The 8,623-nt window shown below is 41.1% G+C and overlaps 1 long non-coding RNA gene across 2 annotated transcripts; it reads left to right on the top strand.

The window, feature by feature from the left end:
* The first annotated feature begins 772 nt into the window (after positions 1-772).
* On the top strand, positions 773-4,372 carry LOC310669905. Of its 2 annotated transcripts, none has more exons than XR_014507454.1 (3): positions 773-911; positions 2,760-2,925; positions 3,903-4,372. It is a non-coding gene; the product is annotated as an uncharacterized lncRNA (long non-coding RNA). The 2 variants fall into 2 exon arrangements; XR_014507455.1 differs by having other exon boundaries at positions 879-989.
* Positions 4,373-8,623: the final 4,251 nt, after the last annotated feature.

Below are 8,623 nucleotides of genomic sequence, written 5' to 3'. Positions count from 1 at the left end.
ACAAGATGCTCTCTGGCAAAGAGTTATTCAGATATTCAACTTGGAATTTATATAGCATAATAAGCCAGTTGCCATTGATAGCCATGAATTTGCCTTATCCTCTTTTAGAGCCATCCAACATAGGAGCCTGACTTATACTGAGTCAGATTGTCCATCTAGATCAGTATTGTCTACAATGGCAGCAGTTCTCCAGGATTCCAGACAGGGTTCTCTTCTCTCTGCCTTACCTGGAGATGCTGGGGATTAACCTAGGACCCTCTGCATGCAAAACACTTGCCCTACCACTGATTTGCAGCCCTTCCCTGATCTATGATTGCACACATATGAAATGGTACGGTAATGGACTAATGTTTGCATACATATATTTTCTAAACCAGCCCCTTTTCCCTTTCATTGATCAGTGTGAATTCAAAATGAAATATTTGAGAAGAAAGGGAAAGGGATAACAATAAAACCAGACTAAAATACAATGGCCGTAATCTCCCCGTTGTTACATCAACAGAACTCTCCAATGGCTTCAAGAAGTTCTAAGAACTCTGGGGCTGGGTACCCAATCATTGTGAAATGTTTTCAGACTTAGATATTTTAAAACTAATTCATGCCTGTAATTGCCATGCTTCCAAGTGGAAATCTCTCTCTCTTTTGTATTTAGTTTTATCTATTATAATTAATACTGCTTGAATAAACAAATGCGAAGAAAAAATGGCATTGCGTGAGAATTAGGAATTATGTAGAAAGGATTACCACATGTTCAGTCCTCCACTTATAGACTGAGCAGACAGTCCACCCCAACTCCCCACTTTTCTCAAGCCAGAAGCAGAAAGAAAAAGGGGGGGGGGGGAAACACCATTAAGAGTTCAGCCTACCACTTGGTTAAACAGCAATCTGTGGATGGAAGCTAAGGGAACCAGGTGGCTTAAATGTTATTTGAGTAGCACAATTTTTAGCTGGTTGTGGTTGGTCAGACTGTGATATTCTGGCATCCGCAGGTATGGCTGGGAAAGATTTCTTGTAAGAAACAGTAGACAGCTGCTGCCAGTCGGTGTAGAAAATACTGAGCCAGATGGACCATTGTTCTGGCTCAACATAAAGTAACTTTCTATGACATATGTTCTCTGTGCTGTGAGCTTGAAGAGCCATGTCCAAATTCCTCCAAAGCAACAAAGCTGAATGGTAATTATGGGCCAGTCACCAGCTCTTATCCCAGCCTAGGCTCACAGGGGTGTTGGGAGGGTAACAGGAGGACAAGCTTGTAAATTGTCCCAAGCTCTTTAGAGGAAGGGTGGGTTAATCATTTTAATACCAGTAGTAGTGTCAGCATTTCTGCCCCTCCTTTCAGGTTGCCACACACAAACACACACACCCTCATAAAACCCACTGAAATATATTATTATTATTATTATTATTATTATTATTATTATTATTATTATTATTAGAATTCATATCCTGCCCTATACTCAGAGATCTCAGGGCAGTTCACAGATAAGCACCAATTCATTAATAACCATATACTCCAGAAATAGATAAGGGATTTTCCTAATGTGCAGCCCTGCACCAAAATGAGCACTCACACTTTACATTGTGGGTGCCCTTTGCAGGATTGCATATGGTGTGATGACTTGCCTCTCATTGTTAATTTCTGGAGGTTCACGCTCAGCCTCAGTAACCTTCTTGCTGCGAGGTGGGCCAGCCTCATTTATAAATAGGGGGTGGAGCCGACAACAGCCTTCCTTTGTTTAAATGTTTCTTCTTTGCAAGTTAACTTTTTCTTCCTGTTTAGCGGGCGCTGCTATGGTCTTTGACTAGTTGCTGTTGAAGGACTGGGAAGAAATTTTCCTGCATTGGCGGGTTTTGTCTTCCCCGTAGCAATTCGTCACAACTTTGGCGGTTATGGCCTTAGGTGGAATCCTTTAGTCCCCCTGCAGCATTGCTTCCAGGGTCCCCCTCTTAAAGGGGTTATATATATGGGTGTCACTGGTCATACACTGAAAGGTTGTCAGTGAATGACCCTGCATGCGGGGTATGGGCTTGGCTGTCTGCTACACTTACATCTTGCAGAGCATCCCCATATCCCATTTACCCTGATGAGCCCCAGTTCCCCCCAGATGGGGGGCTGGGAGGGATACATGCCCAAGACCTAAGCCAAGGTCTTCAGAAGTTTAATAAAGTTGTGGCCTAATTTTAATTCCATATAACGTTGTCAGAGTCTTTATTCCTTCCTTATGATCCCTGGGGGCTGGGGTTGTCGCCGCCTGGTCATGCAATGTGCAGCTCTTGAAGCCAATTTGTCAAGTCTAATGATAACTTTTACAGTTCTCAATCAGTACTCAAATAAAGAATGAAGATAAAGAAAGGTATTTACTCAAGAAATGTCTGGTAACAGCACATACCATTTGTGTGGTTTGTTGGTGTGTGTGTTCTTTTCTTCCTTGTAATCCTCAAAATGCCTTGACTTTCTTCTTGGGCTGGCTTCGTACTGAGAAATGTCATTCAAATTCTGAAATAATTGTGATGTTCTAGAAATTTAATATATGCTATGAAGGTCTTAATGTACTGTGACAAAAGGCATAGGAAGATGCGGGGTAGCAAGAAATATTTGAGGGGAGTGATGGCTACCCAGTGGATTATTCCCTGGACCTGGTATAAAGTAGGAATCAGTCAGAAAATGAAAGCTCTCCAATTGCTTAACATGTTTTCTTGTTTTCTGTATTAGCACTGTCAAATTCCCATCTCTGTGGATTTTCTCCCACTCACTGTAGGCTTCCAAATGTCATGAATTGTGACTCAACACAACAGAGTATATGTGTGCACAGAAGGAAAAGGCACATGCGCATTGTGGCAGTGCACAGGGAGAGAAGATCACATCCCACAGCACATTAACACAGATGGTGGGGAGACCCCAAAACAGATACTATTCTGATAAAAGTAAGTGTGTATGCTTATCCTTGCCAGTTATCTCACTTCCTTTTCAGAAGTTTGAAAAGCAGGAGCAAGTTTAGTGATTAGTGAGTCACTGAGTACCCCCAACACTATTTTCCTTATATCTCTGTCTCCACACTTAAATGGCCAAGGTACATACTTTTTAAAATGAAAAGTGAAAATTCAGAGAATGGAGCCTGACTATCCCGGGGGGTGGGGTGGGGGTGGGCTTCTGAATGTCACTTTATGACTGCAGCCCTGATCTGCAAACAGCATTGTCTCTTCCTCAGTTAGCCCATCATGCATGTAAATCCAGGTTGTTGGTCTTTTTGGTGGGACCCATATTGTCTACCTGCTCTGGCTCTCATTTTGTGAGACTGATGCAATTGTTTGATCTGTATCCTTCACATGCTTTCAGTGGAGAGAAAAACAAAAAGGCCACATTTGTTTTCCATTAAGGAAACAAAAGGCAAGAATTCACACAATGTGTTTCTTACCAGGCTGTATCTAAAAAGTGTAAATGTGTTTTCCTCAAGGTCACTGAGCCAAAAAATGAGCTAAGTTTTTCAAAGTCACAGAAAAGACTGTGCTTTGAAGATTATACCCCCATCCAGGTCACCTTCCTCCATCATACAGGGTCATCAGGAAAGATGAAACAGCAACCCTCAAGTTCCAAGCACATATGGGACCACCTCCATAATACATGCTTAGGACATTAGGAAAGCACCCAAAAAGTCTGTAGTGCTGTTTTGCACACACCGATCTCTACTGTGTGGAAGCAGAGGCACTACCATTTTCTTTCTTCCAACCAAGGGGAAAAATCTTCCCTGTGTTTCCAATGTACAAGTGCAGATTTCTCTGGAAGCTGCTTTGGTCATGATGGAAAATGTAACCACTCTATTGAAACTTGGAACTTGCACTGGCAGGGTTTGGAATTTGGAAATGTCACAAGTTTATTTATCATGTTCCTATTTTCCCTCCAGGCAAAATGCAAAAGCTAAAAGTGAGAGGCATCTGAAGGGTCATCACCAGTACCCATGATCTGCAGGAAAAAGACTGGACCCAAGTTTTCTAGCAAGGTTCACTTGTGCTGATTAAAATCCTAGTCCCACCAGCACTTACCCTGTTTCTGTCCTACTGCCTGAAAGCAGAGGCTGTATCTAGGAACTTGTGCACCATTTTCACTTTTGTACAATTTCCTGGAAGCCTGAAGTAGCATCATTCTGGAGGTAGTGTGGGAAATTTAAATAGTGGCCAGCTTCTCAAGTCCCAGACTTTGCTGCCAAAGAAGCCCATGGTGGTTGAGCTCGCAGAAAGGCGGAATGGCATTCTGACTCTGAAGCAGAACCTCTTTTTTTATTTCCTGAATTAACATTTATATAGTAATCACACACAAACACAAAGCTGGTGATGGTTGAAATGGATGCCCAGTCCTCTGAGGTCTCACTGTATGCAGGACAAAATAACAATGTACAAAAAGACTGAGAAAACTCAGGGTATTATTTTCTTGTTTTCAGTTTTAATCCATAAAAGCTGACAGAGAGAACCCTGAGATCTTAGCAGCTGACAGTTGATCACAGAGGTTGACTCTGCACTTGGACTGGTCTTGTATTGAAGACTTCTTTGTACTTATGGGCAGCTGTACTTTGCTTATTATACCAGGGCATTGCCATGCTGTTTGAATATTAAAAGTTCCAAAACAGAAATATTCATTCATTCATTCATCATTCATTCATTCCATTTCTACTCCACCTTTTTTTCACAAGGAGCTTCAGATGACATACACATTTTTCCTGCTCCATGTTTTATCCTCACAACAACCCTGTGAAGTAGGTTTGGCTGAGAGATGGTGACTGGCTCCAAGTCACCCAAGGTGTTTCATGTCCAAGTGAGAATTTGAGCCCTGGCACTCTATTAGGGCTGCCATATGTCCTCTTTTTCATCAAAGCAATCCATAGTTAAAAGTAGAAGTTGGCAAATGTGTCCTCTTTTTTGCTCTTCAAAATATGGTAACCCTACACTCTAACCCCTATACCACATCAGTTCCAAGCATTGTACATGCCACTAGTTCTGCCTTTATATAATAAGAAATGTGCTTTTTTATTCAAAGATCAAATTGCTGACTCTCTTTTAATGGGATTCTCTTTCTCTTTCTTAATGCACGTATTTGTGTGTGTGTGTGTGTGTGTGTGTGTGTGCGCACACACACATACACCCACACACCAATTACATAATTTTATTGAAACTGGTCGTGTTCATGTTGTATGCACCCAGAGGCCAGATTTATTGCAATTTCCTTGAATCAATGGGTGGTATCTTTGATTTATTATCTTATGTATTAGATTCAGCAGATGATGTATCTAATTCAGTAGGTGATGTTTCTGGTTCAAAAGGTGATGCATCTAATTCAGGTGATAGATCTGGGCTCAGTGAGGTAATATATCTTATTCAGCAGGTGATATACCCCCATTCCTTCTATGATCTATCGGATGTACTAAGTGATATATGGAATTCAGCTAGTAATATATCTCGTTCAGTGTATGATCTGTCTCCTCAATGAGTAATTCATTTTCTTGAAATGATTACGGCTTTGGTGTGAGATGTAAAATGTAATCATGTGTAGTAGCTTATTTCTGCCTACAATATCTGTTATTGCATTGCATATTAATGGTGAATATTCAGAAATGACTGCGGCTGAAGACAGAGATACTTTTCAGTATCGGACTTCATCTCACAATAATTGCATTGTTTGGAAGCCCTGGGAAGTATGCTGAAAGAGCTAACAAGTACTGAAATAAGTAGAACAAATGGATATGTCTGCAGGTATATTTCAAAAGGTGTTTTCTGCAGAGCTGAAATTTCTTAGAAGATATTATAATCCAAGAAATGTTCTGATATTTTCCCTTTTCTCACCTCCTTATAAAAAGGAGGCCACTTTGCAGAATTTTCTCCAAATACTTCCCATCACTCTTTTTGTGTTGGCCCCTGTCCTATAATCATGCTAGATCTGGGGCACAGTTGAGGATGCAAAATGGTGGCCAAGTCACCAGAAAGGTAACTGCTGCCATGTATAGATACATGCTGCAAGAAAACATTGGGGTGTAGGGGGAAGAAGGAAATAAGCTACTCTTGTAGCTTGAGCACCCCCAGGGAAAAAAGCACTGGTCCTACCTATGTATTAGGGCTCCAGTTGCTGCCCAGAGATGACACATGCTGACACCAGGCCTGACAACCACAGAATATCAGGCAGTAACCAGCTGGAATTCATGGTCACCAGTGTGCCTGCTGTCATGTGCTATGATGCCCAGAAAATGTCTCAGAAAATATACCCTCAAAAATCTAGAATGCACAAGAGACAGTTTGTTCTTTCTGCTCAGTTTCTGATTGCACTGATTCAGCTTCTCCTACACTAAACATGCCTCTTTAAATATGCATGTTTCATATGCATATGAATTGGATTGGACACCCACCCCTCACTCCCATTCTAAATGAAGGGGTTCTCCCTGTGATTGACTGCAGGAGTGGCTGCCTTTCTTTCCATCAATGTTCACCTTGCTATGCTTTCCTGTTCTTTGAGATGTGGCAGTCAGTTATGCCACACAACTCACTGCATCCATTTCATTTTATGAGACACACCCCACAACACAGCCATTTTGTGACTGGTGCCCCCCAACATTTCCTCAAAATTTCACATGTGCCCACTGTCCCAGAAAAGATTGCGGACCTTGGCTTAACCATGATGGCTATGCTCTACCTCCACAGTTGGAGGCAGAAATGCGTCAGAATATCAGTGGCTGGAAACCACAGGAGGGGATAGTGCTCTTGTGTTTGCAGGTTTCCCACAGGCATCCGATTGGTCACTGTGAGAACATGTTGCTGGACTCAATGGGCCATTGGCTATTATGTTCTTGTGATAACCTGCATTCATGTCTTCTGTGGGTCCAAGATAAGAAAATTTCAATGTGTCATTCTGAAGTTTAGCAACCATACTGCAGCTCTGTCTCCCTTTCTTGGCATTCCTTAGGTGCTTAGCTGCAATAGTATTGACAAAAAAATAATTTAAAAAATGAGGAAAGAATGAGGGAAGAATCCTAAGAAGCTGCAAACTACTTGTATATTTCTTTGAACACTATTGTCTTAATCCTGTCACTTTCTCACTGCTATTGTGTATGACAATGAGAGAACAAAGGCACAATATTCACCTGATAAATTGAAATAAACATATTACTTTCTAACTCTGCTGATTAGAGGGGAATATATAAAATGCAGCACCTCTCAAAACTGACCAGCTAGCTGATGAGATAAACTTTAGGTGTCACTTGTGAAGTGGTTGATACTTAAATACTTTCCTGTCTTTGGGTATAACTTCTTAAGTTCTTTTAAAGAAAACCCTGATTTTTGAATAAACAAGGTTTGAACTTTTAATATAATTTATAATAATTCCTTAGAAGATTAAGCTTGTTAAGACTCTTAGCTTTTAAATTCTAAAAATACAGTCTTTAAATAAGCTTGTCTTTGCTGACCTGTCACCTTTCAGTTCTTTGCAAAAGAACTTTGATTAAAGACAGCATTAGCTAAGCCTTTTCTTTAAATGGTTGGGGGGCATTTAAATAGGTCATCTCTTCTCCCCCCTCTTCCCACTACCAGGCCTTTGCTACTGAAGTCAATGTCTTTGCTTTTATACTTTCATATTATCTTATTACCTTAAAAAATAAAATAAAGTCATCCTGGATTTGATGAAACTCAGTCTTCGCTAACCCTTAAGTTGCAAAGAAAGTTAAATGTGGCTTCCCGGTTGGTTTTTGAAATGATATGCAAGAATCAGGAGCAGATGATGTGGTGAGGTGGTAGGTCACATAGGTGCTGCTTACCAGAATATAGAGGTAGAGTGGGAGATGCAAAAAGGCAGTGAGGTCAGTGCAATGCAAATGCACCAGCTGAGCCAATCTGGGGCTCCTGGTGGTGCATTTGCACTGCTCTAACCTTGTGGCTACCTTGCCCTTCTACCGCTATCTCTCCGTAAGCAGCAGCAATACTATTGGAGGCCAGGTGAGTGCCACTCCCACAGCACGCCATCTGCTACTGCTCATAGGATTTAATATCATGCAGATTGGGGTTTAACATTTTTATTATTATTATTTCCTTGGATCACAGGGCAGTTTACAGTGTAAAAACAGAAAAATACATAACATAACAACAAACAAAATAATCACCCCCCCCCCCCCGAGTTTAAAAAGTAGCAGATTGTTTAATTAGCCATAGGATTGCATTTTTCACCTTATATTTATGATGGATCCTCAATATTGGAACATTCAAGGCAAACAAAGGGAGATACTTACCCTAACAGTGCATAGCTAAACTATGGAGTTCACCCTCACTAGATGTGTGATGGTCACCAGCCTAGATGGCTTTCAAAGAGGGTTCAGCAAATTCATGGGGAGCATGGAGAGCACCATGTCATATCATAGTGATCACTAGACCTCTCTTTTTCTTCCTCTTCTTTGGCGATCACTTGTAGCCAAGTAAGCTTGTCTTCCATGAAGATGGTCTTAATGGTGTGTCCATAAGTGACTGTGGAGGCCAATTCTGAAACCACACGTCCTTCTATAGTGGAGACATAGGTTTCCAGGAGGGAGTTGATCATGGTAAGGATTTGCCAAACATAATAATAATAATAATAAATTTTATTTATATCCCGCCCTCC

Source organism: Podarcis tiliguerta (assembly GCF_965153285.1).
Source record: "Podarcis tiliguerta genome assembly, chromosome: Z".
NCBI classification, from domain to species: Eukaryota; Metazoa; Chordata; class Lepidosauria; order Squamata; family Lacertidae; genus Podarcis; species Podarcis tiliguerta.
This window is presented reverse-complemented; position numbering and strand designations above follow the sequence as displayed.